The sequence below is a fragment of the Bos taurus genome, chromosome 17, assembly GCF_002263795.3.
Source record: "Bos taurus isolate L1 Dominette 01449 registration number 42190680 breed Hereford chromosome 17, ARS-UCD2.0, whole genome shotgun sequence".
NCBI classification, from domain to species: Eukaryota; Metazoa; Chordata; class Mammalia; order Artiodactyla; family Bovidae; genus Bos; species Bos taurus.
This window is the reverse complement of record NC_037344.1, coordinates 57,326,439-57,347,694: the sequence shown is the minus strand read 5'-3', so window position 1 is coordinate 57,347,694 and position 21,256 is coordinate 57,326,439. Positions and strand designations below refer to the sequence as shown.

Genomic DNA, 21,256 nt, shown 5'->3' with positions numbered 1-21,256 from the left:
AGATGAGTGAGTGAGTGGATGGATGGCTGGGTGGCCAGGTGGATGTATGAGTTGGCATGTAGGTCAGTAAAGTGAGTGAATGAGCAGATAGATGGATGAATAGTATATGGATGGATGGGTGGATATATGGATGGATCAATTGATGGAACAAAGGATAGAAGGACAGAAAGAGAAGAGGGTAAAAGAGAAGGAAGGAAGAAAAATTGGATGAATGAATGAGTGAATGAATGCACCCACTCCCTTCTGACCCACACTCGGGACAATTCAACCCTGCTTAAAGAAGTCTCACTCAGCCTCCACTCAGTCACCAGCTGACAAAGCCCAGAGTGGTCGCAGAGAAGACACTCAACCCTCCCAGGTGCTAAGGGACTTAAATTCTCTCTTCATAAAGGCCATGGCAATTCTGCTCTGCAGCCTCAGCCTGTCCCCAGGGGTTAACGTTAGCTTGTTCCTGTTTTATTGTCTTAGATAAGCAAGGCAGGGTCAGACTACAGGGCACAGAGAAGGAGGAAAAAGGAAGATTTTTAAAGACAAGGAGAAAAAAAACACTGGGATAGGCAAACAAACAACAACAACAAAAAACACTCTTAAAATACACTGTTACAGAGGGGGTCAAGCCCCCCACTCTCGAAATATTCAGAGGATGACAAGCAGGAGACAAACGAAGTCTGAAGGGTGACCTCTGTGAAGCCCTGCCTGACATCAGCAGAGGCAGGTATTAGCATTTGGCAAGAACACATACAGAACACACACACGTACACACAGAACTGATTCAAGAACTAGGGCTCCCATGTCCTTACAGTTTTGGTTTAAACACTGTGGAAAGTAGTTCTTTCTTTTCCAGATCTGTTCTTAGGAGCCCTGAACTATACCTCTGACTTCAAAAGGCCGTTACAAAGGCTAGAGAGAGGAAGAGGGAAAAGAATCAAGTCTGCCTTTTGAAAGGGAAAAAAGGAGAAGGCGTACAGGTTCCTGAAAGTCTAGGGAAGAACGATAGGACTCGATTAATCTCTGAAAATGCTAAACCGAATGCAGGCTGCCCCCTGCTCTGCTGGATTCTCCTCTCCACATGCGTCCACAAGCTGGACCCCTGCCTGGTAACATGGTCTGCTCTGCCATAATCTCAGCGAGAGTGATGGGGCAGTGGTTACAACCTCAGGCACTGGAGTCTGTCAGCCCAGCTCTAACACTAACAAATTGTGTCCTCTTGATAGGGGCTTAACGGTAAGCCTCAGTTTTCTCATCTGTTAAATGAAGATAATAATAGTCGTTGCCAGGTAAGGTTGTTGTGAGGAATAAATTAAACAAATCCATGCAAAGTGCCTAGAACAGAGCAAACAATCCACCAGTGTTGGCTGTTATTATTATCATTGCTATTGACTATTCTTTTATTAAATACTTATAAAGCACTTTATACATGTCAGTGCCTTATAACTCATTAAATTCTCATATTAACCCTGTGAGGTAGGCGTACTCTCCTCATTTTTTACAAGAGGCAACAGGTGCAGAGAGGTGAAGTACCTTGCACAAGATCACACAATCAGAGACCACAGTTAGACAGAGCTGGTTCTCCAACCTCAGCTGACTGATTGCAAGGTCTGTGCTATTAGCTCCTACATTAGGCTTAAGCATGACTCTTCCCCAATTCAGTTTTACTACCTCCTGCCAGGTCAGTATTTCTCATCACCCTTCCAACCTCCTGGCAAGACAAGAGGCAGTGGAGATTCATATTGTTCCCATTTTACAGGGTGTAACACTGAGGCACAGAGCAGCTCAGGACCCTCATGTAAACTCTAGGAACTACCATCAGAATCCGTGAGGCCAGGATTTCTTGCTCACTCTTCTGTCCCCAGAGCCGAGCACAGTGCCGGACGCAGAAGAAGCCCTCAGTAGGCGCCACCCTTACCTTAAAAAGAATTCCCCAAAGCCTGCTTTGTGCAACACTGTCTCAACATACACTCAGTGAAAACAGAGAGTCATGGCCAAGTTTGGGTTGAATGTTATAAGTAAAATCACAGTACATAGCAACTTACTACCTACACCAAGAAGCCTTACAGGAAACAAACACATTTGACTTTAAGTAAAACACTTTGACATTCTTTAGAAAATGCTATCCTGGATAACAATTTCATTGCTGAATCATTTTGTCAAGTGCTTACTGTCCAAGACAATTTCTTTCTAGCATAACTCACTAAATTATCACAACAATCCTAAGAAGTGAGAATTATAATTATCCCATTTCACAGATAAGGAAGCACAGGTCTCTAAGACTCTTTATAAAGTAATGCAACCCTGGACCTGCCTTTGTGGCCCGGCTGTCCCAAATTACAGGGGCAGCCAGTGTTCAAGGTCGTGTGTGCATGTAAAGTCACTTCAGTCATGTCTGATTCTTTGCATCTCTATGGACTGTTAGCCTGCCAGGTTCCTCTGTCCACGGGATTCTCCAGGCAAGAATACTGGGGTGGGTTGCCATGCCCTCCTCAAGGGAATCTTCCTGACCCAGGGATCAAACCCATGTCTCTCACATCTCCTGCATTGGCAGGCAGGTTCTTTACCACTAGCACCATCTGGGAAGCCTGGAACTTATCAGCCCTGATCTCAGGCCCCCAGTGGGAATACAATATCCAGACCACATGGCTGTCCCTCTGGGACATGCTCAGACACTTTATGGAATACACCAGATTTCAGGGTCTTCTCCCCTGGTCAGCCTCCTAACTGCCATCTGTACTGTAAAATAGGAACTGTGCCTTGGAGAATTCTACTGCTAACATTCTCACTGACCTCAAAAGCAGAGGTATTTTCAAAGGAGACATTTGAGATGAGTATAAAAATGGAAAGTCAACCTGCACCCAGATCAGCCAGCTTCAAAGCCACCTGAAGATGTGGTGACCTTAAGATACACCTCAGATGTATGGACCCCATCAACCACACACCACTCCAAAGCTGTGGCTTGGAGACAATCACAGCAGAATAAAGATACAGAAGTCACCATTCCTGTCCTTAAAGTGCTCCCACATAGCTTCTCATATTCTTACTAGTTTCAGCTTTTCCTCTCATCACCCAAACTGTCCTACAAATTGACTTCCTGCTCTCTGAGCCGGTCATGCTTAATCACAACCAGTGATTCACTACAGGCTGTTCCCACGCCTGGGAGGTCATGGTCCCCCAGCCGTTTGGTAACTTCCCATTTTTATACCCATTTCAAATGTCTCCTCCTCTATGAAAGTTTCCCTAGCTTTCTCCTATACTCAGCCTCCAAAGCACTGCCTGTTTCCTCCTTCCTGACACCACTACAGCATACATAGCCTCTGTTTGTATCTTACTATATTTCAATACTTTCTTAAAGACAAAAAACACCCCTTGTGCCTAACAGGGGGCTTGGTGCCAAAAAAGTGCTTTCTAATGGCACCCCACTCCAGCACTCTTGCCTGGAAAATCCCATGGATGGAGGAGCCTGGTGGGCCGCAGTCCATGGGGTCGCTAAGAGTCGGACAGGACTGAGCGACTTCACTTTCACTTTTCACTTTCATGCATTGGAGAAGGAAATGGCAACCCACTCCAGTGTTCCTGCCTGGAGAATCCCAGGGATGGGGGAGCCTGGTGGGCTGCCGTCTATGGGGTCACACAGAGTCGGACACGACTAAAGTGATTTAGCAGCAAATGCTTGATGAATGAATAAATAAATGAGCTTACTTGTTCACATCACACACAGCAGAAGAAAAGTGAAAAATCATTTTCATGCACAGTCAAGGACTAGAACTACTAAGTCGCTTCAGTCGTGTCCAACTCTGTGCAATCCCATAGATGGCAGCCCACCAGGCTCCGCCGCCCCTGGGATTCTGCAGGCAAGAATACTGGAGTGGGTTGCCATTTCCTTCTCCAAGGACTAGAACAGAGATTGGCAAATGTTTTCTGTAAAGGACAAGATAGTAAAATACCTCAACCTGTGAGCCATATGACCTCTACTGCAACTACTCAACTCTGCCATTATAATGCAAAAGCAGCCACAAATGAATAGATGTAGCTGTGGTCTAATAAAATTTTATTTTAAAAAGCAGGCAGCTGGTCAGATTTGACCTACAGGCCATAGTTTGCTGGCCGCTGGATTAGATTATCTGATATATCTCAAAATGGCATAAAGAAGATAGGCTCATTCTTAGCAAGTCTTTCTCTATTTTCTCCCAAAGATAGCTGGCCAGGCTACAATAGAGAAGGAAAGGATGGGAGGATGGAGGGATGAACGATGGAGGGAGGGGGGAAGGAAGAAAGGAGGCAGGGGGTGGATATGCCATTTCCTGAAAGTTTTCTGCATGATTAAAAAGATTTTCTTGAAACTCAGACCCCAAGCTTCAAACCCTTGAGGTAGACATGGGAAGAACAAAATGTATATAAGCTGCAAGTTAATGACAGCTTCCTCTAAAGACAGAGATGTGACTTCAGCCACATACTTAAGATAACAGAGGATGTGGTGCTGTTTGGATTTTATTACAATCTTTATTGTTATTGTTACTAATACTGTCATTTCTATTGATAAATTCTGCCCTAACTGACGTCTTGGGAAAGAAAGAAAACAGAAGAGAAAATTAGCTCAAGGGAAAAACCAAACTCAAAGGAAATTTAATTAAATAAATAGATTCTCTTGACTGTAAAAGAAAAGAGATAAGACGTGTTCCCAAAGTCCAACTTCCTCCCAGGTCCCTGTCTCCTGGGGGACTGGCGGAGCATGAAAAATCCAAATACTTCACCCAGAGCCAGAAACTTCCTGATATTATCAATATGCCCTGGCCACACGAAATCATGTCTGTTCAGGCAGAACTTGTTCATTTTGCTCTTTCCCCTTCCCCAAAAATGCATTTGAAAAGAAAGTTTGGTCAACTTTTTCTTCTTTCGTCCTATGTTTTGGCTGATACTCTGTCTCCACCCAGCATCAGCCATTTCTTTCCTCAGGTGAGAAGTTTTGTGCAAGCATCCCACTGGCAGAAACCATCCCAAGTTTGGCCCATCTTGACAGAGGCACAGGACAGGCAAACCCAAGACCCCTCTTCTCTGCCTCTTTGAGACCTGGACCAGTTGGCATAGACAGCGGTACCTCTTTCTTCATCCATAAATTGGGACCATGAACCTCAGGCACTTAATTCACACAGAAAACAGGGGAGGGAAAGGGGAGTGCCAATGAGAAGAAGAGGAAAATAATTCTTGCAGGACTCCCAGGAGCAGTCAACAGAATTGGAGAAACCGAAGAGTAACAACAATTATTGGTCAATGACAGTAATAGCAAAGGAACAGTTATCAGGCTCCACGGGAACACCATGCCAGGCACTGCTCATTGCCTATTTTATCTCATTTAATCCTCACAAGAAGCCAAGGAGGGACAATTATCACCTGAATTTTCTGGCCAGGAAATGATGGCTCACAGATGAAATGACTCACCAATGTCCCCCCAGTACCAGGGACAGGGAGGTAACTGATTAACACCAGTTCAAGCTGAATACAGGAGTGAGCTATATACTAAAACATCGTCCCCCTACTGTCCCAACCTCCTAACCAGGCTCTGCTTTCCCAGGATTGGCCATCGAAGATTTCTGTGTGCCTTGCTGTAACATTTGTATTGTGTCTGCCTACATCTGTTTGAGGGAAGCAAACCAGAGCTCCGCGGAACTTGCTTCAAGAGAGATCCACCTTTTCTTTGCTCAAGGCCCCAGATAAAGCTGGTGCTTCAGACCCAGCGGTCCTCAGTAAAAGTAACTGCCCCTCCCCACTGTAGGTTCTAGATGGCTGGCAAAGCCCTTCCTGGATGACACCTGGTTTGACCCTCACTGACACCCAGGCAGGTGAGGAGAGTGAGAATTCTGATTCTCTTCTTTAAAGAGAGGAAGTGAGGCTTGAGTGATGTGGCCCAGGAAGTAAACCGGGAGGATTCCAGGAAGGTCTCAGGTCCCAGCCCGGGGTACTGTGCTCTGAGTTGTTTTTCTGCTGGGCAGGGCAGGTGAGGGGTGTGGGGGGAGACTTTGCTCCCTGCTCACATCTGTGAAGAGTCTGGTGGGTCAGGGAGAGAGAAACGGCTGATGGCTGTAGGATCCAGGAACGTTCTTTGACCTGAGAGGCATCACCCCAGCAACACAGGTGCAAAATGCAGCGCAGACGCCCAGCGGTATCGACGCTGACCTTTGTCCCTGCTCACCTGGATTTCTGGTACCCCAGCTGGTCCCCTTGCCTGAGTCCCTGCCTGCTCCTCCAGGCCCTCTCCAGCTTGCTAACCATCACCTGCTCCCAGTTCCTGTGGCCCTTCCAACTCCACAGCCTCTTCCCCTCTGTGCAGAAGAGGACGCTGATGCCTGGAGAAGTGGACCAACTTCCCAAAGTTGCGAGCAGGAAAGCTGCAGGAACCCAGCATTTGAAACCAGGACCATGTGACAGCAAGGCCAACGTTTAATGAGATGACAGCTGATTTGTGGAAGAGTCTCCCCCATTTCCTTCCTTTTCCATTCCTCCTGTGCGGAGCCCACCCAGATCCCCAGCATATTCCTGGGATCTCCCCGGGCTGCTAGCACTGAGGAACGGCGCCCTTCGGACTATAGAACTGGTCCTTGTTAGCAGAAATGTGAGCTCAGCACACTGGGAAGCGGGCAGCTGTGATTCCCCTCTCACTGCACCAAACCCCAGGTCTCCCCTTCGCCTGACGTTTCACTTTAAGAAACTTTCGCAGGCAGCAGCCATGCCTACCTGGCCCTGAGCTGTTTCTGTTTGAACCTGATCACTAGCAGTAACAGTGTAAGCAGCGTCTGCCATGCATTTACCGAGCACACACTGTGCACCAGGGCTGAGCCACAGCCTTGAGACGCATCGCCTCACTGTGTCCTTCCTTTGCGGGGAGATACAGGTACTCCTCCTGGAGGAGGAAATGGAAAACCACTCCAGTATCCTTGCCTGGAGAATCCATGGACAGAGGAGCCTGGTGGGCTGCAGTCCATGGGGTCGCAAAGAGTCGGACACGACTGAGCGACTAACTCCCACTAAAGAGATCCAGAGAACTCCGGCCAGCAGCTGCCTGATGCCGCAGAGCAGGCCTCCCTTTCAGGCCCCAGGCCTCGTCCCCACCCGCCCCCTCCTGTTTCACGTCACCTCTCTCCCCTTCACGTACCACTTGTTCCAGGCCCAGCCTGGGTGCAACTCCATCAGCGACTCTGTTCCGATCTACTCCCAGGGCATCAAGTCACCCACTGGCGTTACCTGCGCCCACAGGTCACTGCCACCCAATGAGTTCATGATTCTCAAAACTCACGCCTAAGCAGACCTGCCAGTCCAGGTGACCTTGCCGGGCAACTTCTGTAGCGCGCTTGGGCTCTCAATCAATGCCACTCCCTTCCTGCCTCTCCTCAGGGCCTCGGGGCGTGGTATTAAAGCAGTGGTTTCACTCCAAACTCCCAAGTGCAAGGCTGCCTTCCTGACTTGCCTATGCTGTGCAGTCTCAGCTAAATTCATCCACCTCTCTGAACCCCCATCTCCTCCCTTTTCGGGGGGCAGCCCCAACTTGACAGAGTTGTTATAAGGACAACAGGCGGCCGTCACGGAAATTCCTGATATGCCGTGTGTTGAGCACATTGTAAGCATGGAGCAATGCCTTGGACACAGTGGGGAACAGCAATCATTTCTGCAGAGAGAGACATCGAGGTGGGGGCAGGAGGGGCATTTTAAATCCTCCCTTTCCACATTCATTGGCACCATGAATGTTTGGAAAAAATCTACTGGACACCAAGCCCTTCCTGCATAACTAAACCTCTAACCTAAACTCTGGCCCAACCTTTTCTGGCCCAGCCCTGTTGCCATAATTTGCCTTTGCCAGTGTCTCCTCATAGAACTGGCATCGCCCAGGAACATGAAAGACCTTGCCAAATAAAGCCCATGGTCAGAGCTTAGGAAGAACTTAAATTCATCTTTCACCTTCTGGTCATGGGTACCGGGATCAAAGGAAAGTGGATAAAGCTGGGTCAGATCCTGCCATTTTCTGTATATACAACATCCTTCTTTCCAAAAAAAGAACGTGCACATGACTGACTTTGGCACTGAAAGTCTGCAGGCAGCTTTTACAACACAAAATGGTTCAGGAAGATACTGCCCCCAAATCGTCCCCAAAAGATACTGTAAATATAAAAAAAATTTTTTTGAGCTAGGATGATTTGAAAGAAAAAAAAAAGGCAATGACACCCTGAGCAGATCTGAGAGTTGGCACTGGTGGGCAATAAAACAAAATAATTCGGGAAGTAGGCAAAGAAGCCCAAACACAGCCTGTCATCCTCGGAACTCCATGTAGCTGGTTCCTTCCTCTAGAAAGATCCCTGGAACTCACTGGGGCTGCACTTGGCCCCTTTCCCCAGGTTCTCCCAGCCTGCTCCCCTGAGTAATGACGGAGAAAGTAATCAGAGAACTCCACGCAGTGAGTGCACCCAGAGCTGGCAGCACACAGAGGGAAGGAGCCAGCCCCCAGGAAGGGTGTCAGAAGAGGGCAGAAGAGATGAGGGCAAGGGTGGGAATGAGCTTCTTATGTTCAAAGGATCCCCACACGGTGTCATTGAGCTGATTCAGGCATCCATGCAACAATAACCATCACAACTGGAAGCTGCCGTCTGAACCGCACAGCTGTGGGTGAGAGTGGGGTCGTGGTCACTGCTGTCAGCTCACTGGCCAGGCATGAAGGTCAAACCTGAGACACAGAATCTCGGGGGAAGGGTTCATGCCCATCCTTCCTGTCCCTGGGCATTTTACAGACACAGGCACAGAGAGGCCACATGGCTGGTCCAGGCGGTCACAGCCGGAGAAGTCAGGGCATCGAGAGCTGTTTACCTGCAGAAGTGATGGAAGTTTTAACTAGGTCCCTGGAGAGAGAGAGGGAAGGATTATGCACGTGAATATGAGCGTGTGTGTGTGTGTGTGTGTGTGTGTGTGTCTGTGTCTGTGTGTGTGTGCACACATGCTCGCTGGAGGGAGGGTGGTACATCAAGGTTCCTGGCTTTCATCTGGTTCCTGGAAATTTGACTAAAGACCCCTGGGAAAATTATGCTCTGGGCATGATAAACCCAAGTCCAACTCAATTACGGTTTTCTGTGCTTTTATAGACCCTCAGTCTTCACAAAATTTCCTGGCTTTCATCTGGCCTCAGAATACTTCACTTGTCATCATCCTTGACATCCTTATCATCACCACCATCATCTGAGCAGGAGCATCATCAGCTGGGCGAAGCCTGGGGCACCTCGGAGAAGTCAAGACAGCGGTTCTCCACCTGGCACATCTGAGGACGCTGGGAGGCATTTTGGATTTCACGAAGGAGGAGGGGGTTGGAGGATGGATGCTTCTGGCATCAAAGTTCAGGGCATGGAGGGACGCTGCTGAACAGTCTACAATGCACGGGATAGCCCTGACCACCAAGCATCATCGAGCCAGAAGTGTGGACAGTGCCATTTGAGAACCTTGAGCTGCCCTTTGTCTGCTGTCATTGAGGAGCCCAAGAAAACCTCCTGCCCGGGGCCTGAGATCTGGTGACTGTGACATGGATGGGATTAACAGACAATGATCTTTGTTCTTAAGCACAATGCCTCCCACCCCACACCCGGAGACAGTCAGCAGTGTGAGGAAGAACCCTGTAGAAATCGACAGATCCCCTTCCTTAAAAGCCCTTTCTTTAGTCTAGAAGCTTGCTCACTTTGGAGGAATAAATGAGTCTTGTGGTTCTGTAAAAGACGATGGGAGAACTTTTCCAACCTCTCAAGTGTATAAAAAGTTGGCTGTGATGGGTTATCTTTTTTCTGCTCCAAAATAATAAAATTGGCTGCACTGCCCACCCTCCATCCATGTGGCATTAGCTCTGGCTGATTCGGGGGCTTGTCTGAAGTCATGGCATGACCCCTGGCTGCCCATGCACATCGGCGACTGGGCTTCACCAGCTCTGAGGCCCCAGGACCTTTCAGCTCCTGAGGCGTCTGCCTTTAGGGAGCAGAGAGAGAAACCTTTGGCTCGTCCCGTTCAGCTGGCTCATATGATTTCTGATTCACTGTAGCCAAAAGGATCAAAGTGCGGTTCTGCTCAGGCGGGGGAGGCAACCCCTGACGGGGGAGGAAACATGCATCATCACACCTGTTCCTCCCGACAGCACTAAATGGGCAGGTGCTTTCATGCCCGTTTCTTCAAAGACAGAGACTCTGATGGGGAAGGGGCTGAACCAGCTCTAGTACAGCCCAGTGGCCCTGCCAGGACTCACATCCCAGGCTCAGAACTCACACATGCTCCCACCTGTGCCAAAACCTGGCCAGGCTGGCTAGAAGAGGAAACCAGGAGCCCAGCCCCTTGTCAACTGTAGCCCGCGTGTTTTTTTAATCTCTACATCCCCATGTCGGGCACGTTGGCAAAGGCTGAAATGATTATTTTGATCAAAGCAAGTCCTGCTGCTTCTCTTCGTGGCCACCCTGTTCAGTGCCTCCAGGAGGCTCCTTTATGGCCAGAGTTACCCCACATCTGGCCCCCTGCTCTTGCCAGACGTCTCCCAAGGGAATGAGGCCACTGACTATTGAGCTCCTGCTGCATCTCCAATAGTTGTTATTTGGAGACTACATTTCAACATTCCTCCTTTACAGATCACTTTCTTCTCTTAAGGAGAAGGCAATGGCAACCCACTCCAGTACTCTTGCCTGGAAAATCCCATGGTTGGAGGAGCCTGGTAGGCTGCAGTCCATGGGGTCACTAAGAGTCGGACACGACTAAGTGACTTCACTTTTACTTTTCACTTTCATGCATTGGAGAAGGAAATGGCAACCCACTCCAGTGTTCTTGCTTGGAGAATCCCAGGGACGGAGGAGCCCGGTGGGCTGCCGTCTGTGGGGTCGCACAGAGTCGGACACGACTGAAGCGACTTAGCAGCAGCAGTAGCAGTTCTCTTAATTGGTCTTTCAGTGTGGCAAGGAGCTGGGGGGCGAGAGCTTCGGTAACAAGAGGGCTATAGGAAGGTTAGTGACTGCAAAGACCCCGTCTGAGACGACTGGAGGCAGGCAGGAACCAGGAGCTGCTCCGATGCCCTGTAGCTCACACAAGGCCAGCTGGGACAAGGGACTAAAGTTCCCCTGGCTCTCAGCCTGCCCAGATGCTCTGTCTATAACACAGAATTAAGCCCACATTCTTCCATCCTGTACATGGGTCAGGCCTTTATCCTCTCCGGGACTCTATTTTTCCCCTATTTGAAAGTTCAGATGATTAGACTGAACTTCCTTCTTCCAGTTTGCACCTTAATGTAGATCTCCCCGCTCCCCCACTCCCTGGCTCAGCTAAAGGATGGTTGTCAGGCAGCGCCCCCTGGTGGCCATCAGGAGTCATCATGTACTAGCCCCGGTTGGATGGTGTCCAAGGTAATAAACACAGGGAGGAAAAATCATCCAAGTGTGTGCAGCCAGCCAGCGATTTGACCCCAACTTTTTCAAGCAAGGAGCCTAAGGTTTAAAGCAAAACAGACAGCCTGCCACTTAGTACCCCCGCCTTCCGTGACAATGAAGGCAGAAGGTCTTTAGAAGTTAGAGCTAGAAAAACAAACTGTCGCTGTCACCGAGGGTGTCCTGGTATCTGATTACAGAGCTTGTCCGCCTCATTTCTCCTCCACAAAGTACCAGACGGAGAGGGGAAAAACAAAAGTGCTAAAGAAAGAAGATGATCAGATGATGGAGCTAAACTGAGCTCTGTTCCCAAGGACAGAGCTGACGTGGAGGGTGGACACATCAACAGGCCTGTGTCACTGGGGGAAGGGAGGCATTTCGGGTTTCCTTTTCCAAATTGAGAGGAGGCAGCTGGGAGACCTGGAGTGTGAGGCGCCCCCGCCTTCAGAATCCTATGGGGATGGTGTGACATGTTTGCCCAAAGAGACCCACAGACCCCACTAAATGAGAGTGACCCTCCAGGGGCACAATCCAGGCGGCACTCGAGAGATGCAGTGTGATCCCCAGCCCCCCAAACCTCACATCTAGCAGGAAACAGACAGGAAATATCAGCATGCAGGACACTGCAATAAAAGCATGTGGGCTTTTTCATTTTGTTTTGTTTTTTTGGCCACAGCGCATGGCATGTCTGGAGAAGGAAATGGCAACCCACTCCAGTGTTCTTGCCTGGAGAATCCCAGGGACGGGGGAGCCTGGTGGGCTGCCATCTATGGGGTCACACAGAGTCGGACACGACTGAAGTGACTTAGCAGCAGCAGCAGCATGGCATGTGGGATCTTAGTTCCCCAACCAGGGGTCAAACCCACGGCCCCTGCAGTGGAAGCATGGAGTCTTAACCACTGGACCATGAGGGAAGTTCCCTGAAAGCATGTATTTTGACTGAGTCTGGCATAGGCCTGAGTGCAGGCTGTATCCTGTAGCAGCTGTGTGACCCTGAGCAAGCTATTCAACCTCTCTGGGCCTGTCCAGCCTTCCTGCCCTTTCTTTTTTTTTTTAAATATGGAACGCTTCTCGAATTTGCGCGTCATCCTTGCGCAGGGGCCATGCTAATCTTCTCTGTATCGTTCCAATTTTAGTATATGTGCTGCCGAAGCGAGCACCCTTCCTGCCCTTTCTTCCTTCCTCTGAGCATTTAGAATGGTAAGTGCTCGATAAAGGACAGCTCTAGGTAATGCTGCGCAAACAGTAATGCACCCTCATGGCAGAGTTCTCCACCATCAATGTCCCATCAGATACACAGCATGTGTGTATTTGTTTTAAAGAACACTTAGTATCTCTTGCTTGGTCTTTTACAATAAGGGTTATTAGCCAACTTCCTCTGTAAAAGCCAGAAGGTAAATACTTTAGACTTTCTGGGCCAGATGGTCTCCATTCTGCCATTGCTGTGTGAGAATAGCTATAGACAACATAATATGTTGTCGATGAACATTTAACCCATAAATCTAAGAAAGAAATGGAAAATTTTATTTGAGTGAAATTATTGACAGTTTACACAATCCAGATCTAAGCCTCATTGTGGCCTCTTAAGACCAAGAAGGAATGGTCTCTTTGTGTTGTCCTGTTGATGCTAGGAGAATATTGCTTTTTATGGTTGAACAGGTATTTCTGCCGATGGGGAAGGTTGCTCACTGCATAACGCAGAGAAGCAAAGCACAGTAGAGCTGAGAGGGGAGGTCACAGGGCACAGAAAACTTTTTTATGTTCAAATTTTTCTTATCTTGACATAAAATGTGAATTTTATTTTACAATGTAAAAAATGGGTATGGCAATGTTCCAATAAAACTTTATTTTTGAAAGCAGGCAGATAGCTGAATTTGGCCAGTGACCCCTGATTCAGAGTGAATTCTCTTTCATTGTCTGTCTGTTATCTCCACCACACAAGCCCTCAGTGATATAGGCAGAAAACATCTGTTTCTCACTTCTCTCTCCTGGAGCAAATCTAGAAATGCACCAACCTCTCCCTCCAAGAGTGTCATTTCCATGATTAAATTATGACTGCTCATGTATTTGTTCAGGGCTTCCCTGATAGCTCAGTTGGTAAACAATCCGCCTGCGATGCACTGCAGGAGTTGTCGGTTCGATTCCTGGGTCAGGAAGACCCCTGGAGAAGGGATGGGCTACCCACTCCAGTATTCTTGGGCTTCCCTTGTGGCTCAACTGGTAAAGAATCTGCCTGCAATGAGGGAGACCTGGGTTCTATCCCCAGGTTGGGAAGATCCCTTGGAGAAGGGAAAGGCTACGCCCTCCAGTATTCTGGCCTAGAGAATTCCATGGACTGTATAGTCCATGGGGTCGCAGAGTCAGACATGACTGAGAGACTTACTTTCATGTATTTGTTAAATGCTTCAGTGGTACTTTTGCTACTGTGTTAAGTAATGTACAGGAAACAAAAGAAGCAAAAAAGAAAAGAGAGAAAAAAAATGAGCCTGTGGTCAGCCAAAGCTCAAATGCTGGTGCTCTGCAAGTCACTTCATGTAACCTTGGGTCAGTAGGTTCACCTCCCTGCTCCTTAGTCTTCTTATCTGAAAACTGGGGACTACAACATTCCCTATCTCATGGTCAAGTTCTGAAGATTAAGTGAAGTTATCCTTGAAATCAGCTTAGAACGATATCTGATACAGAGCATGCTTTTAATAACTTACCGCTATTTGTGTGGCTCCTGCTAATAAGGAATTTCTAATCTAAGAGACTTTTATATCAAAGCAACTACAAGAGGGATGTCTATGGCAGTCCAGTGGTTAAGACTTCGCCTTCCAATGCAGGGGGTTCAGGTTCGAGCCCTAGTTAGGGAGCTAAGATACCCTATACCTCAAAGCCAGAAAAAAACAAAATATAAAACAGAAGCAATGTTGTAACAAATTCAATAAGGACTTTAAAAATGGTCCACATAAAAAAAAAATCTTAAAAAAAAAAACTACAAGAGAACTGTGGGATCATCAACACAAAGTGAAGAAGGGGCAGTCTAGGAGGCCTTCCAGCAGTGGTGGCATATAAATTGCTTTTGGGGCATCATCAAGAATTGTCTAAGCTACAGGGAATTTTACTTCAGGAAATCGCAGCAGGAAGTTTTCCCTTTTGAACAGGTGCAAAGAAAGGGGTTAATCAGCCAAGAAACTGTTGAAATAACAGAAGGGGTGGGTACAGAAAGAGCTAAACTGGGTTCAAGGAGGAAATTTTTTCCTTTCTTCTTTTTTTTTTTTTTGTTTAAATTACATAACTGCTTGTTCCTCACCCAGACAGATAGAAAAAGCAGACAAGCAGAAGAGAAATCACAATCACCCTAATCCAAAAACTGTGCTAAATACCCAAACGTATTTCCTTCCAGACATTATTCCTCCTATGAATCGTTTTTAAAATACTAACATGCAAATTATAGTCAAAACAAAGCCTTGTTTTTCCCTTCCCCAAACAATAGCTTGGATACTTCTCATATAAGATTATAAGTCAATAAATAGAAAAATTATTTAAATAGTAAATAGTTTATTTACTATTAAACAATGGGGGTAAAAAAAACTACCTGAGTAAAAAGCGTGACTATTACAAACTAGAATCCTCTCGTAGTTTCCAGGAATGTGCTGTCACAAAATTGGGACATTTTAGGGGGAGGGGAAAACAGCTCTGTTCCAAATAACATCATGACATCGTAACATCTTTCTCCATCATCCCTGCCCTTTCTACCTTCCTCCTGCACATTTACTGAACTTTTCAAACACATTCATATACCTGAGGATGCCTCCATGGCTGAAAAGGACAGAAATAGTCACCAAGACAGACTTAACCCTGCCAGGAAAAGGGGGGAGTCTCCCCAGACTCTGAAGCAGATCTAGAGACTCCTGAGCTTTCCCAGCCATGCCCAGCTTGGGGCAACACCCCATTCTCCCCAGCTCCAGGATCCTACCTGGAGGAGAAACACGGCCACTGCCATCATCCCCACCCCACTCCTGACACCAGACAAGAGAAGGGGTTCTGCACTGAGAAGCAGGAAAGGGACATTGCTGTTCCAGTCCCAGCTCTGTGAGATCCTGGGTGGTTCAAAGTAACCTTCTCTTTTCCTCAGTGTTTCCATCTGTGGAATGGGTACTCATCCTGGTCTGTCTGCCTACCTACCACTCATCAGGTTGTGAGAATCGAAAGGAGCTATCTGTGTGTGGGTTCTTACTACAACTGAAGGTGCTCTGCAAACAGGCAATTTGGTAGTTACATATCATTCAGGGTTTATGTTCTTTCTTTTTATCTCTGTTCTGGCTTAAGCTGTTACATCCCTGCAACCCATTTCCCCCACCAAAGGCAGTCACTTCAGCAGAGCAAATGGAGGGAGACACATGAAGGTCTCAGAGGTAAGGGGAAAGCTGCCCTCACCTCTCTCCTAGGAGGGAGCCACAGCTTAGGAGTCAGATGGACCCAGGTTCAAACTCTGTTTTGTTTTTTTCTTGTTTGGCTGGTCTGGATTTAATGTTTATATAAAATAAATGTGGTTTGGGATTTCTGACTCATCAGATAAAATCTAGATATTAAAGCAATTCAGCCACTCAAAGAACCAACCATGAAGTCTGAAACACCAGTGTTTTCAGGGCATCAGGACTCGCAATCTCTACCTTCTTATATTCTATGAACTGATATGCTGTACTTTCTCTGGGGTACGCTCTTCCACTAAGCTGATTTGATTTTGTCTCTGGGAAACCCAAAGCCATGACTGTATTCCATGCCAGGATATGACACTGGAGCACGCTTAGTCGCTCAGTCATGTCCGACTCTTTGCGACCCCATCAACTATAGTCTGCCAGGCTCCTCTGTCCCTACTGGAGTGGGTTGCCATTTCCTTCTCCACAAACCCTGTTTCTGATACTCAGTTGCGGTGTGACTCTGAGCCTCAGTGTTCTTACCAGAAAATAGAATCACGTAGACTTCACAAGATTGTGGAAATGATTAAGTAAGCTAAGGCTGCATGTCAGTTACCCAGAGCAGCTCTTGGCCCGGCAAGAATGCAGTATTTGCTGTTACCATTACCATGGACCGCCACTCATTCAGTCACTCAGTAACCCCTCCTGACACTCTGGTTCTGAGTCAGGCCCTGGGACAATTCCAGCACAGTGGTTCTCACAGTGCAGGCCCCAAACCAGGAGCAGCAGCATCCCCTGGGAAACTGTTAAAAAATGCAGGTTCCTGGGTGCTGCCCCAAATTGGCTGAACCAGGGAATCTGGGGGTAGAGCCTTCTGGGGGATTCTGATGCATATTCAGGTCTGAGAACCATTGTTCTAGTGAGAAGAGGTAGAGAAACAAACATTTAAGCAAAAAAATCGTTGTATTTATGATAGGGACCATGAAGAAATGAGTGAATAAGAGGGAGGTGGGACCAGGAGAAGGTGGCATTTGAGCTGAGACCCAAGGGACAAAGAATTAGCCAGACTAGGGTTAGTCTGACTAATTAGGCAGACTAGGGTAGTGCGTTTCAGGCAGAAAAAATGACCCGTGCAAAGGCCCTGAGGCAGGCCTTCCAAGGAAAAGCAAAGTCAGGGGAGGCGGGCGCGGTGGGCGGGTGAAGACATGGAGAGCCTGGGAGGAGGAGCTGTGATCTGATTACGGATGTGACCGTCCGTCTGGGCCTGACCTGGCTCGTCCAGTGCGGTGCATGTGGAACCACAATCCTCAGACAGCTCAGCCCCTGCAGACCGTACAGTACAAGTTCAGGGTCAGTTTTGTGCCCAGTTCTGCTCAGCACCTGCTGGTCGCAATCCCGGTGCTGATCAGAGGCGACAGCAGGGGGCCAGGCTCTCTTTGTTCTCATCTCAGAGGGCTGGTGGGGACGTCCACAAAAGCCAGAGCTGGTCCCTACAGGGGAAGCAACAAGTGGGCTCTACAGAGGGGCCAAAAGGCAGCCTTCAAGAAAGCAGGAGAGGAGGCTGGATCAGGAACGGCAGGTTAGGCCCCAGATGGGGTGCTGACCTGGGGCTCTGCTTCTCTGGTAGAGCCCTGACTGACACTCCCTCTGTGGCCACCCCATCAGAACCAGCCACCGAGTCACCGTCAGAGCACTCTCCTGTAATTCTCTGCATAAAACTGATCACCGTTTGTTACTTCTTTTGCTTATTGTTTCTCTCTATATAGTCTAGAGCAGAGCGTTCCAACAGAACTTTCTGTGATGATGGAAATGACCTAGAAGCCGGGGCTGTTCCCGTAGGGGAGCCACTAGACACAGGTGGCGATGGATCACCTGAGGAGTGACTAGTGCCATGGAAGAAGTGACATTTTAATTTTATTTCATTTAATGAATATAACTTTAATTTGCCACATGAGTCTTGTGGCTGCCATAATGGATGGCTCAGGTCTAGAACACAACAAAGCCCGTGGCAGCTGGCTTGCCATGCCCACTGCTGTGTCTCTAGTCCCCCGGTGTGACGTTCAATCGTAATTTGGGGGGTGAATGAATGAGCTGTGTCTGCATGAGGGTGATCATGTTAGGTTTTGGTCACCTGCATCAAGAGCCCTAACACAGGGCCATGCTGTTTCCGGGATTCCTGATAACCCTCGAAACAAGACTCTGGAGAACGAACAGGGACTGGAACTCAGCAAACCTGGGGGGCTGCGGGAGGGGCGGCTCGTCCTGCGCCACCCAGCCCAGCCCTCCCAAAGTTAGAAGCAACTGAAACAATCGGGCAATCAAGACGGTGCCTATTCTTTGTTCCAGTGGAGGGAAGGCTCTAGTGGAAGGCGGGGTCCTGGTGGGCTTCATTCAATCCCCAAACTGCGGAGAAACCAGAGAGCATCTGAGGCTGTCCTACTTTGGGGCCACTTTGCCTCCTGTTTGTCTCCTGGCTGCCAGTTCTCTGACCCTCCACCAACCCCTAACCTTTAGGGGAGGAGGAGCTGGGGTGGGTGCTCAAGAAAGCAAGCCCCCAGGACACCTGTCTGCCAGTGGCACCCCTGGGCTCCTCTGACACTCCCTAGCATCTCACTCCGAGCCACCCACCCAATCTGCAGCCAGTGTTTGTTTGAAAACTAGACAAGTGATCCAGGCATCTTCAACTCAAAACCCTGCCATGCAAGCTCCATGCCCTGGTCCACCGTGAGGGCTGGCCTGCCCTCTGTCTGACCCCAGCTCCAACCTCTCTCCCCAGCATTCCCAGTGAGCCGGCCCTACACTGGTCTCTCCACGCCTGGGATGCTCCATGCTCCCTTGTGGAAACAATGCACTTCCACATGATCCTACCATCCCAGAGTCATCAGGAGACCTCCTCCTTCTTCTCCTCCTCCTCCTCCTCTTGGTCTCAGCTCCACGCTGAAGTTCCAAGAGAGTCCTCAAGCCCTGGAACCCAGCACAGTATCAGATGTGTAGTGAGTGCTTGACACATGTACATGAGGGAGGGGTGAGGAAAAGGGAGAAAAGCAAGGTCTTCCTTTATCTTGAACCTGGTTTTTCCCTTAGGAAAGTGAAGACACAAGTGACCATGTATTATTAGGCTGAAAATAATCAAAAAGCCAAGAAACAGCATAGAGAGAAAGAGGAAGCCTCAGAAAAGAGAAAGAAAGCCACAGCAACAGCACTCTGATATCGGAGCCATGCCCCGACCAGGCTTTCCTCTGGTAAGGCGGTTGTGACTCAGGAAAGGAAAGTTCAGAAAGGAAGCCCGTGGTCTTTGCATCCAAGGTCTCAAGCCTTGGGCTGGAGGGAGTTGGGGGGCGGGGGGTGGGAAGAATGGCAAGAACATACTCTTCTAGCACCGAAATCAGTTTCACCCTAGGACCTCAGGTCTGTAGTGACCACAGCAGCAGGGTATAGCTTGGAAATTTTTTTTAGCCAGGGAAAGGTGGGCCACCACAAGAGAACAATCAAGCCAGTGAAAAGTGGGAAATAGGTTCTAAAGAATCATCAAGGTTGAGGAAGACAGTGGCTCAGAGGGAAGAGAAATCAAAGAGAAACAAAGAATTAGAGAGTGGAGTTAGAAAACAGAAGCCCAGGGTCCCTTTGGAGGAAAAAAAGAGAGAGAGAGAATGGAAAGAGGTGGAGGAAAGTGAGCTGGAGGCAGAGAAAGGCTAGAGGCCCTAATGACAGTAATGGTGGTCATGATGCTGGCGATGATGGTGATCATGGGAACTGAAGCAGGAATGGTGGTGATGGTGGGTGTAGGATGGTGATAATTACTACAATAATAACAGTAAAAGCAACAATGTACTTAACCCAGACCAGGAACTGTGCCCTGCCTGATCATTTCCTGTAATCCACCCAAACAATCAGTGGGGTGGAAATGATCGTCATCTTCACTCTACTTACGAAACTAAGCTCAGAATCAGGAGGTACCGAACTCAAAGTCACCCAGCTGACAGGTCTGTCTGATGCCAGATTCCATACTCCAAGCAGACGACTGAGGACTGAGGAGACACTGGAAAGGAAAACACTGAAGGGAAGGGAGGCCTGCCTGATCACTCTTTTTAATATGACAGCTGTCCCCTGTTCCCAGAGGACACTACTGCTCCGCCTTCACCAGCTCAACTTTTCATTTTCTCCACAGCTCTTAGTCTAACACACTTTATAATATACATGCTTGCTGCTGCTGCTGCTAAGTCGCTTCAGTCGTGTCCGACTCTGTGCGACCCCATAGACGGCAGCCCACCAGGCTCCCCGGTCCCTGGGATTCTCCAGGCAAGAACACTGGAGTGGGTTGACATTTCCTTCTCCAATGCATGAAAGTGAAAAGTAAAAGTGAAGTCACTTAGTCGTGTCCGACTCTTAGTGACCCCATGGACTGCAGCCTACCAGGCTCCTCCAACCATGGGATTTTCCAGGCAAGAGTACTGGAGTGGGTTGCCATTGCCTTCTCCAATATATACATGCTTATTATGATATAATTTATTGCCTGTCTCCCCCCACTAGAATGTAAACTCCACGAACACATATATCTAAGCACGTGTTTTCAGAGGGTGCCTGGCATACTTGAAGCATTGATAAATTCTGTTAAATGAGCAAATGAATGCTTTCTGGTTTCAGGTCACAGCTGATATGATAAGGAAAGGTTAAGACACCCTGGCTCCGGGGTTCTTGGAGCTTGTTGAAGGGAGGATTGAGTATTCTTTGGTGTCAGACAAAAGCTGATCTAACGAACTGTGAGAAAAGATCAAAGGGTTAAGCTTTCCTATCTTTGGGGTTCCTTGGGAACCCGGAAATAAGAAGAGCCCCAGAACCCAAGGGGAAAACTAAGATTAGAGTTAACAACCCTAAAATCAAGCTGCCCCTATGCTCTGAGACAGAGGCAGAGATTACACTCATTCCTGGTCAGACAGAAAGCTCCCTTGTCTCGACAAGCTTGGTTTCCAGATGGGTTTCTCAACACAACTTTTATTCCTTCAGTCACTCAACAAACACACATTGAGTCCCCACTACACACCAGAATTTTAAATATCTGACTTCACTGACTGTTGGAGGCTCCAGCTTTCTGGCTGAGACGTCGGGATACCAAAGATGACGACCCTCAAGAAACAAGAATCTGGTGGGAAAGACTCACGTGTGTTTGTGTGTGTGTGTGTGTGTGCGTGTTTTCCTTTAGTTTTGGATACATTTTTGGTTAAGGTGAAGGGCGGGGGAAATGGCAGGAACCATCCAGCTCCCCAGAGAGTTTGAAGCCTCAAGGAATCAATGGTAATTTCTGAGAGAAGAGAACGTAAAGCAAGGATTGTTGAAGGGTGGCTCACTGCTTCCCCCTGGTGGAGATGAGTAGCAAGCACATCAGGTGGTCTTCCCAAACTTCCTTCACCACAGGCAGGTAACCGGGCCAGCTGCCAGCAACAGAGG

The 21,256-nt window shown here is 48.2% G+C and overlaps 1 protein-coding gene and 1 non-coding gene across 6 annotated transcripts in view; both read right to left on the bottom strand.

The window, feature by feature from the left end:
* KSR2 (kinase suppressor of ras 2) overlaps positions 1 to 21,256 on the bottom strand; it is a 485,372-nt gene that overhangs the window by 331,702 nt on the left and 132,414 nt on the right. The gene's annotated exons all lie outside the window — the stretch shown is intronic.
* LOC112442117 (U6 spliceosomal RNA) lies at positions 12,465 to 12,571 on the bottom strand. Its single transcript, XR_003030125.1, has one exon. It is a non-coding gene; the product is annotated as a U6 spliceosomal RNA (small nuclear RNA).